Genomic DNA, 16,974 nt, shown 5'->3' on the forward strand with positions numbered 1-16,974 from the left:
GTCCCTTAGGAACTTCAAGGGGGCCATGTCCTTCTCCTAAGTTTCTGTGTCTAAGGAAGCTGCTCTCTAGCTCCTTTGCTTTAGGGTTAACAATGGTCAGGGATTACAAGCACTAACACGAGCATTCCTCAAGTCCCATGGTGAACTGCCTACTTTACTTTATTCTTTTGTCCACAGCAAAACAGGACACTCTTGGAAGCCTTACGGAACTTTCTCATTTTTAACCTTGGTATCAGATACTCTTAGATATGAATGCAGATTGAGGATTTGGAACCGGACTCTATAATGAATAGTTGATTGATCATTCAGTAAGACACTTCCTCTCTTTAAGTCTGTTTCATTATCTTCAAATTTGGAATACTACCTGCTCAGGGATATCATGAGAATTATGTTATATGATACATCTAAAATTTCTAACAGAGCTGTAGATATGCTATATAAATAAAATAAAATAAAATAAAATAAAATGGACCCTTCCTTCAATGCTGAAATCAAACCCCGACCCTCATGCCTGCTAAACACATACTATTCCATTGAAATACATCTCCAAATTATCCATATTCCTCTTCCTCTCCTTCTCTCTCCTCTCTCTTCCTCCTTCCCCTCCAGTTCTCCCTGTTGCTTTTTCTCCTGCTCTCTTCACAAGAACTATAACAATAACAGGAGAAAGAAGAAAACAAATACTGTACAAACCCTACAGCAATTCAGCAGGCAGTAAGGGAAGTGATTCTGACCTCGCTTAATCCTCAGACAACTGTCCGAGGTAAGAACAGTAACCTCCACGGGTGAAAGGTGAACTTGATGTAAAATTGCTCAGGTCATAATCATTTTAAGTGAGGATTTATATCCACTTCTATTTCTGAAGCGTACATATAGTTTTGAATACTTAGTTTGAAAACTAAGTATTCTCTTTCACACACATCCATTAATCCAGGAAACCTCGTTTGAATCGTATGTCCAAATGTAATTTAGGTGTTGGAATATTAATCTGTGTTCAATTTCTAGTCTCCTTATAGTTTTTTTTTTAAAGAAATCAAGTACACACATCATGTTTTTGTTGGAATTCTAGTGTCCTAATACATGTTTTAGATATTATCAGAGAGGTTATTATCGACACATCTGTGATGCTGTAGAGATGCCAGAAGGTTGTGAGGAGGGGTCATTAGCGGTCTACGACCTACTGCAAAATGCAACAGCCTCAGTAAGACCTTTCCAAGTTACAGTTGGCTTTTGTCAGGCATACTTTGTCAGAGCTGGCGCACAATATGAAATGCTTCATGAATATGCATACCATCGTTGCAGAGGCCATGCTAAACCCTGTATTATTTCAGTTGTAGTATATTGAGAACCATAGTAACATTTTTAACAAACCCAACCTAAGCGGCCAACACCAAACTATCAATAGCTGCAATTGGATGGATAAACAGAGGATAGTGCCCCACCTGCAATTCTCATTCTGGTTCCTGTGTTTATATAGATGTGTTTGCGCACATGTGGACTTGTATTCCTTTCTCATTTCTGCCTTACAGTTTTATATGTAACATGAATATGGTAAAGAGTCTGTCTTATAGTCAGAACATACACAGTTGTGTTTACAGACTCCAAGGAACAATCTGTTGTTTGGCAGTGTTGTCCCTTTTTCTGTTTGTTTGATTTTTTTTTTTTTTGAGAAGTGGAAAAAAACCTGCTAGTCAATGACTCGTTCATTCTTTCTGGTTTGTGTTCAGAAGGTGAAAGATCTACAAATTCAAGTATATTTCAAAGTCAGAAGCTGAGGACAAGAGGAGGCGTCTAGTCCAATAAAACAGCATATGAAGTGACTTTGCATTTTCAAACACCAAATTAATAATTAATATACCCCCATATTTCAGTAAACAGAAAGGGATTTTTTACTTTTATCAATCTGATATTGTTTTAAAAAGTATGCCTCTTTGGTAATTAAAACCCTCTCAATGTGGCAAACACTTGTGAGTTTGATCAGCCCAGACACACGTTTTGAAGTATGACAACAGCACGGCTTGCCATTGTGGAGCCCTGTCTCCTCATCACCTAGATATCCATTCCTTGGTAAGCAAAGAGCTGCATTCACAAGGCTCATTTTACTTTAGCCACATCAACCAGGGCCCTAAAACCTAAGCCTTATAAAAAAAAGCAAAAATAAATTATAAATAGAGGGGCCAGATATATTCTATCACGTAAACGCAAAGGTACTATTAGCTACGTCATCCTTACACATTTTGGAAAATACACTGACATGGGACAAATTCCACAAATTTAATACTCCTTTGTTTCCCTATTAAGGGTGCATGATGTACAATAAAGATAAAGATTTCTTAATTAACCACTCACTGAGTCCCATAGAACTTAATTGAATATGTTATTTTCACTTTTGTGTTTTCCCTTTCTTAAGTGTTTCTAGTCTTGCTATATGCAATTATTCTTAAGCTGATATTTCAACCAATAGGCAAAGATCTTGAGCCATTTGACTGCTCTTAAACTCCTCAAGCCACTTAGTGTGACCTTTAGTTTTTGAAAAGGTGAATGTTTGACATTTCTGTCCACTGACAAGAGAAACATACATCTAAACCAAGGGAACATTAGCGCAGCCGCAGCCATTGAGGCAAATGCAGACATAATGACTTGGACAGATTTCACAGAATCAGAATTGCTTTTCCTTCTTGGACTTCTACTGGACTGCTCCCTAGGGCATCTGCTATACCAAAGTTCTCTAATGCTCTCAAAAGAGACAATATAAAATAACCATCTAATATCTAACCCCCATGCACAGCTGACTTTCACCCTACCAGCCAATTTGATATCACACAATTATTATTTTTTAAATGGATTATACTGAAGCATTTAGAAGAAAAATCTAAGCACTCAATATAATTTGTTAGTGATTTTCAGAAAAATCTCTGTATGTAAATCAACAGAGCTAGGCAATCTATGTGAGTAACATAATCCTTTTGAAACTGCCCTTTAAGATTGAAATCCTGGATTGGAGATGGCTCACTGATGAAGAGTAGATGTTGGTCTTTCAGAGGACCCACATCAGGCGGCTCACAGCACTTGTATATCTAGGCCCAGGGCATCTGATGCTGCTGGCTTCCTTGGTCACTCTTGAGCGTGCATGTGTGCACACACACAGACACACACACACACACACACACACACACACACACACACACAGACACATACAAATATATTAAAAACAATTGTTTACAAAATGGTTTAAACTTTCTTGCTAGTTTCATCAGTTAGCAAAGAATTCTGCTTCTAACTGTGTGCTGATTCCTTCAAGGTAGAACGAAGGAACTGATTTACAGTCTCATTTCAGTGTTAGTTGGAAACTAACTTGAAGTGTTCTGCTGTTGATAGAAATGATACAAAATGTCTTTTAAATTACCAACACTAGGCCCAGACACCACTCTCTGATTTCCAGCTCTTAGGTGGTTTGATCTATCTATCTATCTATCTATCTATCTATCTATCTATCTATCTATCTATCTATCTATCTTGTCTCTTGTTCCCTTTTCTGACTGATGACTTTCTTATCCACCTTTTCCTGTCTTTTACCTCCTTTTCACATGTCATTCTTCATACATGTCTCTACTCAAACGACTTGTCACTTCTGCTTTCCATACATACTTGAGTACCTAATCTTTGCTAGGAGATAGACATATTACCTGTTCTAAGTCAATAAAAATATTTTTCTTTCAAAAAGGTTTTTAAAAATGTGTGTGTGTACATGTGTATGTGTGTGGGTATGTGTGCATGCGCACGTGTGTGTGTGTGTGCCCGTGCACATGTGTGTGCATGTGTAGGAGCTTACAGAGGGCAGAGGGCATGAGACCCACCAGAACTAGATTTGCAGACTGTTGTGAGCTACAGGATATTTGTGCTGAAACCAAACCAGGAGTGTCTCTAAGAGTAGTAGGCACTCTTAATGACTGAGTCTTTTGCCTAGTTTAATTGAAATTTTTTTTTACATTGAATGATTTTGTAAATCATGTCACACTAGGTGAAGACTTATCTCCTTGCTTGTTTGTATTTGGGATAGAAATATAATTTCATAGCTGAGAATGTATTCAAAAGTAAAAATAAAGAGGAACTAGGCTCCAGTCACCATTGTGATGGGAATCAATGCATGTCCGAAACATCTGCAATGGATGAAGGTATAGAGCTGCTCCAGTTTCCTGATCAAGAGGAATATGCAGATGTACAGCACCGAGCCCCAGCATCTGAAAGCCCGCAACTCCTTCTGCTACAATAGGCCTATTCACCAAATGACTGTGGGAGTGGGTCTGCAACCCACAGGAGAGGAGTTGTATTGGTTCTGAAGGCTAGATTAGGTCAGAAAAAACCCGTCATTTCTTTCCTGAGCACCATCATCAACAAGAATGTCCTGGCAACACTCAGCAATATCAGGCACATGACCTATAAGAACCAGTACCACTCTGATCTAAACTTGATAGCCACCTGTAGAGCCAAGGACACTCCTGTGAAGCCCATGAGAGTGAAGAGGAAGCAGACTAGCCCACCAAGAGCTCGAACCCCATACCCCAGAAACAAGAAAGCCCCACTGACAGTTTTTTCAATCACTACCAAAAGAAAGAAAGAAAGAAAGAAAGAAAGAAAGAAAGAAAGAGAAAGAGAGAGAAAAAGGAAAAGAATTGGATCCTAAGATTTGTATAAAGTGGGTGAGTGTGTGTGTGTGTGTGTGTGTGTGTGCATCTGTGTGTGCATCTGTATGTGTATGTATGTGTGTGTGTGTATGACCTTGTGTGTCTCTGTGTGTGCTGATCTTGGTTAGAAAGAATCAGATATATTCAGTTTTTATTTTGGGTGACATTAAGTTTTACAGAAACCAGTTTAAATTGAAGGTCACCAGTTTCATGCTTCCAGGCTATCCTGAAGCACAGACTGCACTGTTCTGGATCTGACACTTTTGACAGTCTCAACAAGGAGGGTTCTAGAAAGAAAATACAGAGCAAAGATGATTAAAATGTAAAGTTAGGTGGCTTTGATATAAGGTGTGGTGTGATTCTGATTCTAACCCACTTTTAATTCATATTTTCAAAGACAAAAAAAAATGTTCCTGGTCCAAGTTTCAAAGAACAATGAAATTGCTTTGCTTGGGAGCTTTATTTGTATGAATGTAGTTGATTGAAATCAGATGTGTGACTTCACGTGGGTGGAGTGTTCATGGCATACTTTTTTCTAAACCTCAATTTTTGAAGGATTAAAATGATGCATGCATGTATACTTTCTCTAAGACTTAAAGCGTTTCAGTCTTCACCTTGCTTTACATATTTTTGTGTGTTTGTCTTAATTCATTTTTGCTATAGTTGCAGGAAGAACTTCATATTTTTCTGACAAAAGCTATTACTAAAAATTAAACTATGAACAGGGCTGGGGAATTTTCCTAGCAGGCAAAGGTGCTTGTAACACAAGTCAGAACAACTGACACCAATTCCCAGAACCTACATTTAAAAAGCCAGACACCGTGGCATGCATCTGTAATCTCAGAGTCCCTACCAGAGGTAAGTATGTTTGGTCCAAGAGGATTGGATAGATGCTTGAGGGACAGAAAGCCTGGACTATGCAAAACAACAGGAGAGATGCTGCCTGAATAAGGTGGGGGAACGATCTGAGTCCTGAACATATCCTTGGACCTTCATACTCACACTTCAGGGTTGTGCTCATGTTCCGGGTCTCTTGTCTCTCTCTGTCTTTGTGTCTCTTTCTCTGTCCCTCTGTCTCTGTCTTAGTCTCTGTTTCTCTGTCAAATAGGTATGTGAGGCTGCAGGAGTTGTGGAGCTGTGGGGGTAAGCCTGGAGCAAGAGTGGGGTTGAAGCATATCCAAGCCCTGGTGATCTTGTCCTGAGCTTGGCCAGAGTATTAACCCCACTGGGCCAGCATGTCCTGGTGCATGTAAACCTGTGCCCCCACCTTTGTCCCACTAGAGGAAGTTATATAGCCAGGTTAAGCTTGCTTTCCCCTTATAAAGTCATGTCCAATAGCACTTGGAATTCTTCTTCATGCAAATAAGGCATTCACAGCATCTCAGCCCCAACCAATGATATACATTCTCCCTGAAGAGCCTTTGTTCCCATCAATTAAATGAGCTCCCTGAAGCCTGTCTTCCCAAATGTCTGTTTCTTTTTTGTTACCTCATCAGCTGAGGTCTCTATCACCCTCGGCCAATCCAACCCCATTTTCCCTCTTAGGCCACTGGTCTGATCACAGACCATCATGCCATTAAGATAGGGGGACCAGAGTGCCTAACATGCGGATCAAGGAGGCTGCACACCACACAAAAGCAAGGAGGAAGATGAACCATACCTCACAGGGGCCATTGATCTGCATTGCTGATCTTGCCTATCCACTATGAGAGCTGTCAGTTTGTCTTTTCCTTCTCTCAGTTACTTGTGGATTTATGCCATCAGGAGGTATCAAACACAGCAAAGTGGCAATTGAAACCCTCTAGCCAGGGCTACATCCTGGCATGGATGGAAGACCTCTGCTGGCCATAACGTCTACCTCTTTTTTCCTCCTTCAAACAAACACCCTCTCCCCCACCAAAAGCCAAAACCTAAAAACAAATCCAGTGATCTGATGATCCGATGTCCTGTTAAAAAGCTCCAGGAATGTTCCTTTCTGTCTGAGGTGCTTCTAACCTTTTTCCTAAGAAAGGCCACCATTCTCTCTCTCTCTCTCTCTCTCTCTCTCTCTCTCTCTCTCTCTCTCTCTCTCTCGCTCTCTCTCTCGCTCTCTCTCGCTCTCTCTCTCTCTCTCTCTCGCTCTCTCTCGCTCTCTCGCTCTCTCTCTCTCTCGCTCGCTCGCTCTCACTCTGTGTGTGTGTGTGCATGAGAGAGAGAGAGAGAGAGAGAGAGAGAGAGAGAGAGAGAGAGAGAGAGAGAGAGTTATATAAACCCTAGGGGGAGGAGATTGACAATGATTTGAAATCTAAAGACAGGATAATAGCATGAAGTTTTGTTTTGTTTTGTTTTTAATTGGAAAATATAATGCTATTCGAAATGAACCTATATTCTCTGCATCTGGGCAACCCAGGGAATGGGACTTTAAAATGTGACACCCAAAGTATTGATGAGAAATACAAAAATCCTTAAGGGATTTTAAGAGTAAAAAAACAGGTGTCATTAGCTACATGGACTTCAATAAGTCTATTATCATTGCTACCTTTTATCAAATACGCATATTTCTCTGATTTTAGCATCTGACTTAGTGAAGGAAAATTAATAGGCACGGTTTTACAAAAACTTTCCTTAGACTATACTTAAAAAAACCTTTAACAATTTTCATATTAAATGAATGTTTAATATTTCTCCAAGCAGACTTAAATCTATAAAACTGCTGCTTGCAGGCATGCTCAAGACCACAGCGGGCAGGGAGAAGGGAGAGGACCTCCCACCCTGACAAACCAGCATGGTCCCTGAAAATGTAGTCTTTGATGTGTCCATGGAAGAATTTCAAAGAAATGTGACGCATAGTATTCAATCAGCGCACAAAATGATGCCTGGCTGAACTTTATAGGAGCTTTGTAAAATGGAGAAACTTGTAATCTAAGTCCAAGGATGCAGTTTCTAAACAGCAGAGTATCCAGAGGGCTGTGGCTAGAATGCAGGGTAGCTTACACAAAGGGATGATGAGCCTTGTAATTGACCATTGTAATTGACTTTGTGCCACTGGTTTGCCTTGAGAGAGGGGTTATTTCCAAAGAGATAAGCTGAGGGGCTGGAGGGTATGTCAGTCTAGTCCTTTGCAAACAAAAGGGCCTGAGATCTGATCCCCTGAACCATATAAGTTGGTCACAGTGGCACATGCCTTTGATTCCTGAACCAAGGGACAAGACAGGTGAATCCTAGGGATTTATTGGTCAGACAGCCTGGCTCAATCAGTCCAGGGTCAATGCGAGATGCTTTGCCAAAAAATAGAGAGGACAAGAGTCAACACTGACCTCTGGACATTGCACTGATACACAAGGGGGAACACCCAAACAAGTATATGCAACATGAATACATACACATGCCCATAATAAAACGAGAGGCACACTGAGACTCTTGGTAGATTGTAGATAAGAAAGCTGTATCCTGAAAATACCTAAGGAAACAATTGAGGCTTTTAGAAACAGTTCAGTGTCTGCTGGGTGTTCTTTATAACTGAAAAGAAAAAAAAAAATACAGGTAAAATCTGTAGCCAAGAAACCGAAAAGACTTAAGGTTTCATGGGTAAAAGTTGTCATTTAAGTATTTAAGGAAGTGGGATGTGAGAAGTAAATCAGAGGCCAATAGTTGTGAAAAGCTTTCTTTGCTTTCTAATGGGAGACCTCATACATTCAGCACAGTGGCCTTTGTGGAGAAATGAAAATATGTGTCAATGGTACAGCCTGCACAGCAAATTAAACATGTGGGAGTAAATGCTATTATGCAAGATCCTGGCATCTGAGGGGAGAAAAGCAAAGAAGAAATGCATTCTGGGAAATTGCCTCTGCCAAAGAGAGCTGGTGTAATATTGAGAATGTGAGAATGTGATAGGTTAGAGAGACCAAAAGTAAACAAAGCTTTCATTCAGGCATCCAGGAAAAATAAAGATCATTCTTACTGTCAATGTCTACTGTACATGCAAAGTAGTCTTTCAGTTGGTGCTTTATTCTTGCATGTATCTAAGAGGAGCTGAACAAAGACTTGCTAGAGACAATGGGATAGAGGAAGGCAGGCAGGAACTGACCAGGGAAAGAAGAGACAGAGTGAGTTACCCTACCAGTGTCTGGTTTATCTATAGGATGGCAAAAAAAGATAGTCTATGTAAAGTCCTCATGACTGAGTCTGATACACCAGGGTGGTCACAAAATGCTAACTATCATGATCACCACCACCACCACCATGAGTTTTGGAGGGGTGTGCCAGAAATGCTTTCTTTCCCAGCATTACCAATACACCCTTCTTGAAAATCATACTACATATATGTCAACCCACTTTGATTTTGCTTATATCCTCTGTACTGCATGGGTTCATCTATGCCAGATTTACCAATGACTTCTTTATTCCAAAATTCAGTGGACAACAGCCAGACTTTACACACATACACAGACACACACATGCACACACACACACACACACACACACACCCTTATGGGGGAAGGAGAGAGAGAGAGGGAGAGAGGAGGGGGAGGGAGACCTTGGAACACACAGTGGGATGTCATCATCAAATCCTTCAGAGCTCAGGAAAAGCCAAAGAGAAGACAGAAAAGGCTGTAAGAGTCAGAGGGGATGGAAGAATCAGGAGAACCAAGTCCTCTACATCAATTGAGCAAGGACCACCATGTGTCTGTACCAGGTCCTCTGTGTATATATTATAGCTTTGAGCTTAGTGTTTTAATGGGACTCCTGAGATTGTGAATGAGTGTACCTCTGATTTCTATGCCTGATCTTGGAGCTCTTTTCCTGTTGGGCTGAGGGGTATAGGGGAAGAGTGGAGAGGGAGAGAGCCCAGGTCTGGCCAGAGTTCCTGTGTTCTGGGCAGGCTGACTAAGGAGGACTGTCAGACACTTTCCACTTGGCCCCGGGTGGGCATCTGGCTGTGTAAAGCCACCGGCCCCACAGGGCAGGGGATGGATAAGGGGCAGCCCCCGATATCAGGGGTCCTGGGGTGATACTCTCTGGAGATAGGGAAGAGGGCAGAGGGAGAGAGTTTCCCACACAGGTGAGAGTCCTAAGTCCAGTTTGTGACTGGAGCATAGGAAGGTCTTCTGATGGGAGATTAGGCATGGCTTGTTAGGGGAGAGCCTATCCCATTGTCCAAGCACAGCGGGACTTGATGAACAGAGACAGTCTATGGTTTTAGAGTCTTATTGTAGAAAGGCAGGGGGGAAGAGAAAAGGTAAAAAGAGAGAGAGACCGGCCATGGCCAAGAGGAGAGAAAGGGGAAAAAGAGAGAGAGAAGAAAGGCTAGAGAGTAAGAGGGAGAGAATAATAAGAAAAGTAAAAGTTTAAGAGAGCAAGGAGGGGTCAAGCAGCTCCTCTTATAGTAGGCTTATTATCTTGTTGTTGCTAGGTAACTGGGAGGAGTCTAGCCTGAAGGTCAGAAGCTTGGGAGATTGTCTACGTGACTATTAACCACATGCTTCTCCTGTGGGGGCTGTGGGGGTGATAACTTCAACAGGAGCCAGGGGTCCAGGAGACATGAGGGAATGCCTTCTGTCCCTTGTAGGTGGGAATTATTACCACTGGGTTTCACCAGAGTTCAGACCTCAACTCGACTGGAGTCCAGCCTGACTACTATACTTAACCTGACTACTGAATTTTTTCCCATCACTGATCAATTCTTATTTTGGGGAGGCTCATCTCCCTTCGGCTTTCTGTAAACCCTCCTGTTCACATGGCTTGTAGCCCCTTCTGGGTTTCTACAACCTACAGGATACAAAAATCTAGAAAACTTAAGCAAATATGGTTCTACAATGTGCTTAAGACTATATTTTCAGGAGCACAGAAAACATGTTAGTATTTTTTACAGGCCAGATTTGATTTATTTTCTTTTAGCAGTGGAGGAGACTGTGTGGATGCTGATTAAGTGTTCTACCATTGAGCTACACATCTGTGGCCTCACAAATGACTTCAGAAACACATTCTGCATGTGTTAGTGTTCATACAAGAGAACATTTTTTCCATCCTAGATCAAATACATTTCTCATAAAATGAAAAAAGATATAATTTTTCAGCAGTAATATATAAAATGAAAATATTACCTTGAGCAGACAAACAGATGGTATTTTCTTGAGTTTTTTTTTTTTTTTTAACATGACCATACTTCCCAAGGGAATTGGAAGAGATAATGAGGTTACAAATTCATCTAAACATCCTGTTGGTTTGACTCTAGTAGCAGTTTGACCCTATTGTTATGATCAACTTCAGGTATAACTTTGTAAACTGTACAATACTTTTATAGTTTATATGGTTTAAGTATGCCTCATGAACACTTTTCTTTATATTATTTATTTCAGAATTCTAACTGGAAAATGAGTTATCATGCATTTTCATAATAGTACTTAACATTAAGAAAATATAACAAATTTCACAAGCAAAATAGTTGTTTCCCAACCAGGAGATCTGTGTGTCCACTCTACGGCCCTCATCTCTACCTAACCTCTCTGGGTCTATGGTTTGGAGTTTGGCTTAATTAATGGTTAATATCCACTTATAAATGGATACATGCCATATTTGTCTTTCTGGATCTAAGTTACCTCACTCAGGATATTTTCTAGTTCCATCATTTGCCTGATGGGTAATACTCCATTATACTTCTGTTGAGGGATATCTAAGTTGTTTACAATTTCTGGTTATAATTGATTTTGCAGGTAGACTGGAGACAGGATGGGATGGAAGTGGGAGGTATCAGGTAGGGGAGAGATGGAATGAAGGGAGGGAGTATAGGAAGAGACAACTGGAATTGAGGGCCATTGTAGGGTGGGGATAGCATTGAATCCTAGTACAGTGGAAATTTCCTGGGATGCATGAGGGTAAACCTAGTGAGGACTTTTAGTAAGGTGCCACAGACCCTTTGGGCCCCTTTGTCTGCGTGGAACGGGTCTCTAGTTGCAGGTAGGCAAAGCGTCAGATGAATTGACAGACAGATGCACACAGGAGAGGTTGTGTAGAATTTGAATGTAATTTGTCAAATCGAGCATCAAACTTTTTATACAGAAGACAATAAGGAAGTTGGGTGACACACCTGCAAGGTACAAAGAGGTTACTGGATTCTTACATAAAACAGAGGAATGCAAACACAGAAGGTCTAACAGGAACCACCTGGGATAGAATTCATTGTTAACAACTGGGATCAACAAGGGCTCCACCTAAGATTCACTTAATCTTAGAAGCCAGGCTCAAGGGCTTCGTGCCCTGGCCATAGTTCCTACCATTTAACTTGAGCCTCACTCTATTGTATAGTCCACCTTCCCCCTAGGCCATTGTAAATACGTGTGTATGGGTGTAACTCAGCTATCTATAGTTCTAAGTATCTACTCTGGTTTCTCCTTAGGTCTGAAACTTCCTTCTTCCTAGGTGATGGTAAATTCCTGTGTAGGGCAGTGACTTAGCTTTTATTCAAAGTGATAGTGTAGTACCAGAGGCAATTCTGAATGTCACTGAATAGCAACATTCTTACTGAATTTCCAAGCCCATGGTCTTGCTCAAGGACTTTCTAGGATATTGGAACACTGGCGAAGGCTTTAGCTATGTCAGAATTCAATCTTAAAAGGCACTTATAATAGGATAATACTAAAGAAAGCACATGGATCCATACACTAGACTAACGCAGGAATGGAATATTAATGTATGGGTTAGAGAGAATGCCAGACTCCAGGAGTTAGTTTCCGTGAAACTCTTCTGCCTCATGAGTAGCTTCCAGGCCTCAGCCTGTCAAGCTGACTCGACCAGAGTGCGTGGCAGTGAGGGGGATTATGGAGTCTAAACTGGCCATCTCTGGTAGCAAGGCAAGGCTTCTAGTTGCAGTACTGAGTTGCATTTGGTTGAGTTTTTGGCTGAGGAGGTCCTATGGAGATCTCCAAGCAATTCAGGATGATACTAGGACAGAAAGTCTCCCTCTCAAAGCTCACAACAATGACCCATTGCTGAGGATAAAATCCACACAGCTTACTGAATCAAGAGGTGTTAAGCTGGTGCCTTCATGGAAGCCTCATACCTACCTACATTCTAGTCTCTTTGATTTGGGAAGGAACTCTGCAGGCTATCAAAACAGAAATGTGGACACCAAGCCAACCACAAAACCTTTTACCTATAATTTGTTCTGCCTGCACGACGTGTTGGGGCAATGGTGGCACAGCAGTTCTAAGAGTGGCCAACCAACGTCTGATTTAACTTGAGCCTCACTCCAGGAGAGGGAGCCCATGCCCTCCACTGCCTAGATGGCTAGGAACCAGAGACTGGATAGCCTAGAGACTCCGAGTAGAACCAAACATGGCTGGTCTAAACAAACAAACCGAACAAAAACAAAACCACAACAAAATGATTCCTAGTGACACTCTGCTGTACTCATAGATCAGTGCCGTATCCAGAGAGCCATAGCCATATTGAAGCAGCTGCAGAGACCCACAGGCAAACATTATGGAGAGAATGAAAGAGTCTAAATTGTAGGTTTCCATGTGGTCCCTCCCCACAGAGCTCAGGAGAATCCCGTGGAAGAGAGGACTGTAGGAGACAGAGGGAATGGAGAACATCAGGAGAACACTGCCCACAGAATCAACTAACTGGGGCTCATACGGGCTCACAGAGACTGAATCAGCGAGCACAGGCCCTGCAAGTGTCCGTGATAGGTCCTCTGCATATATGTTGCGGCTGTTAGCTTGGTGATTTTGTGAGACTCCTAGCAGTGGGAGTGGGTATGTCCTTATCATGTTTGCCAGCCCCTGGGAAGCTGTTCCTCCTGCTGGGTTGCCTTGTCCAGACTCAGTCTGAGACCGTTTGTCTTGTCTTACTTATCTTGTTTTGTCATGTTTTGTTGTTGTGTCATGGAGGCCTGCTCTTTTCTGAAGAGGAAATGGAGAAGGGTTGGATCTGGGGGAGAGGAATAGGTGGATGAGGGAGCTGGGAGGAGTAGAAGGAAGGAAACCTGTGGTTGGGATGTATTTATTGTATGAGGGAGTCTATTTTCAATTTCAAAAAAGAAAGAAAGAAAAGTCAGCATCTTAGGTGTTAAGCCAATACTATTCACCATGTTTAGGCTTTCCATGCATACACAGATGGTACTGTTTTGCTAACCCATTTGTCCTGTCAATAGCAGGTGTCTGTAGGTCGGTCACTGCAAGTCCTCAGAAATTAGGGCAGGCTTCATAGAGTGTAGATTGTAATGTGTAGATCCTCCAAGGTCAGGATAATGATGGGCACACGGGGGATTGTGCTGTATTCTTTCCCCAGTAAATGCATCTCACTTGCACAGCATACTCCCTTAAATAGTGTACACATGGGCATTAAATTGTTTGAAATCTTTGGGCTATTCTCAATGCATGTTGCTGATTCAACCAGTTTGGGGATCCTCTATGAACCAGATGAAGAGTAATTAAGGAAAGATGTACAACAGCAGAGAAAAAAAATGTAGGTTAATATGTGCAAATACAGGGAGGTGTGTTCCAAAGAACCAGGTCTTGAGAAATGCAGTCTTTTTTTCTAAGATAGCAAATAATTTAAAGTGTCCTAAATGCAGGCAGAAAATGAGATATATGCTATTTCTTGGTTATAATGTTCTCACTTAACTTTTAAATATGTCATTCATTAGCCATTAGCATGCAGTCAGACCTGCAAACTACACAGTGTACTCGTTCACAATATCCACTACTTTAACAGCTCACCTCGTGCCCACCGTTTCTTTGCTTTAACTTAGTCTGTACACTTTGGGCCTGAAATTAGCCCTAGACCAAAGATTCAATTTAAATAGGTGAACTTGGATCACCAAGTATTCACATGGTTCAGTCTTAGTGATTGGATTATTTTCTAAATATTTACCTTGACCAGTGTACCTCTACCACTCAGGCTGCACAAAACCCTCCATCCCATTTCAGAGGTTTGCACCTCTGTGCCTTGACCTATCTCAAACCCCTTTCTCTGCTTTCCTGGCCCTTTAGCATAACTCCCGGATCCTAGCTAAAGGAACGGTGCTCCTGACCTGCTGTCTCATCAGCCCTCACTGTGCATATCCTTTCCACTCTGAGGCTGCCATTGTATCATACTGGACCTCAGTCAATGATTTTAGTTTATTTGAAAGAAGACAGACACTGTTCCATTCACCTTTGTACATGACTGTGAGCATAAACTGGGAATTTAGGAGCTACTTTAAACACTGTGTGTGTGTGTGTGTGTGTGTGTGTGTGTGTGTGTGCTCTTGAACATGCATACACATGCCTTACACACACACTTCCATGTGCCTAGGGAGATTAAGCTATTTGGATTATGTCAGATATAAACAAACTTACAGATAATTAGAGCAGGTGGAGACCATTCTAAAGAAGTGCTAGAAGAATTTTTCTATTTGCCTTTTGTTCTGCAACATTTCACTGATTTGTGATTGGTGTGTGGGGAAACCTGGCTGGGAAAGGCCTGGGTAGAAAAATAGCTAGACTTTATACCAAGGGCATTCTATGTGGTTGGGGGCCAGAGTGCTAAGTGTCTTACAGGTATCCAATAGACATAATGATCTGAAGCATAACCAAGATCATGCTATAGGACTGTGTTGGCTTCACAAAGGGACTTGTCAGAGTGTGAGGACAGGAGCAGAAATCCAGGTGTCTGTCACTCGTTACGTTTTTGCCCTGTACCCTAGGGCTGAAGGGAAGTCTTTTTTTCTGCTTGCAAACATATTTCCAGGTAGTGAAATTAAGAATATCTGCCCAGTCATTATAGTGTGTCAGTCAACTTTCCATTACTGGAATCAACTTGTAAAGAGAAAAGGGTGTTTTGGTTTGATATTTTATACATTCTAGTGCATGAATGACTGTTGCTTTTGGGTGTGGTAAGACATGTATCATGACAAAGGAAATGCTTTACCTCGTATCTGAAAGCAAAAGAGAGACAAGAGGAAGGAAGGGCATAGGTCCCAGTATCTCTTCCTTGGCATACTCCCAATGAACAGCTTTCTCCAGGTCTGTGTGTGTATGTGTGTGTGTGTGCATGGGCATGTGTGTGTGCCCCCTTCTTTCCCCAGAACTCTAGTATCCCAGTTACACAGAAGCCAGGAAATGAAATTAGTCAAGGTCTTCAGAGCTGGACATGATGAGAAGCCTGTCCCAGTATCTGCATACTTGATCACAGAAGTATGCTGCCTAGCATGTATCGAGGTGAGCTCATGCTACTTTGTACCCACTGAACTCATAAGTATGCCTAATCCTCACAACAACCCTGTAGAATCAGACCTTCATAGGACACAGCAATGCATCAGCCTCTGTAATCCAGAGATACGGGCTGTTGTAGGCATGGCTGTTCCCCTGGTAGAATGAAGCCGAAGTCTTTCACCGATCAGAACTAATTGGCTAATTGATATGCTTCAGACATCTTACTAAGCAAAAGACAGTTTAATTAAAACAAAATATTATCCATAGCAGTGGGAGTTAAACTAATCAGAGATGAGAAATGAAGAGTCAGAACTGAAATGAACAGATTCCCTTCTAAGCAACTCTAACAATATATTTATGGGATGTTGCAACCAGTAGGGTGACTGGCTACCTAAAACACAGCGTTGAGTCTGCAAAAACAGACTACAATTTGGGGATCACAAAATCAACCTGCCAAATGAGATGGGGGAGGATAGACTACCCAGCAATGGTATGGAGATGAGCTTGACACTGGGGAAAATAGTTGTGCTTACAGCTATGTTTGACATGACCAAGAAAGTAAATTATTCATTATAATAAAAATATTAGTTTTGCTTGAGATTGAGCTTAACTCTTTAGCCCACGCTGGCCTCAAACTCATGGTGATATGTCAACTTTAGTTTCCTCAGTACTCTAATTCCCCACAACTGGCTACATTATAATGAAATATTTATGGCAGAAAGAATGGTGGAAATAACTTAATATGCAAAGCATAAATGATCTTACAGTGAACATCAAGCAACTGCTTTAAAACAATTTTTATAGACTATTGTCTTTTTGTTCATTTGTAGTTAGTATCTTCCTACCCTTGTCCAATACTGCTAGAGAATGTACAAGAACTATTGGTGGAGAATCCAGTTAAGTGGAAGAGGGTTAAAAGTCAGTGAGATTTTCACTTTTGGTTCATCCTGGGCCATGTAACACATGACTTATTTAAATGATCATGCTAAAAAGTCAAAACAATAATAACGGGAAAAGGTTCTGACTTGATGTCCAAAGCTCCCACTCAATGCAGCTTTGGGGTTGGTTTACTAAACTTAAATAGATAGGTCTTTTTGTTTTATAATGCTTAA

At 41.3% G+C, this 16,974-nt stretch overlaps 1 protein-coding gene and 1 pseudogene across 9 annotated transcripts in view; both read right to left on the reverse strand.

Moving 5' to 3' along the window:
• Magi2 (membrane associated guanylate kinase, WW and PDZ domain containing 2) overlaps positions 1-16,974 on the reverse strand; it is a 1,489,420-nt gene that overhangs the window by 455,020 nt on the left and 1,017,426 nt on the right. The window lies entirely within an intron of this gene.
• LOC147004921 (U6 spliceosomal RNA) lies at positions 1,260-1,359 on the reverse strand (annotated as a pseudogene).

The sequence above is a fragment of the Mus caroli genome, unplaced genomic scaffold, assembly GCF_978045245.1.
Source record: "Mus caroli unplaced genomic scaffold, Mus_caroli_1 scaffold_4, whole genome shotgun sequence".
Lineage (NCBI taxonomy): Eukaryota > Metazoa > Chordata > Mammalia > Rodentia > Muridae > Mus > Mus caroli.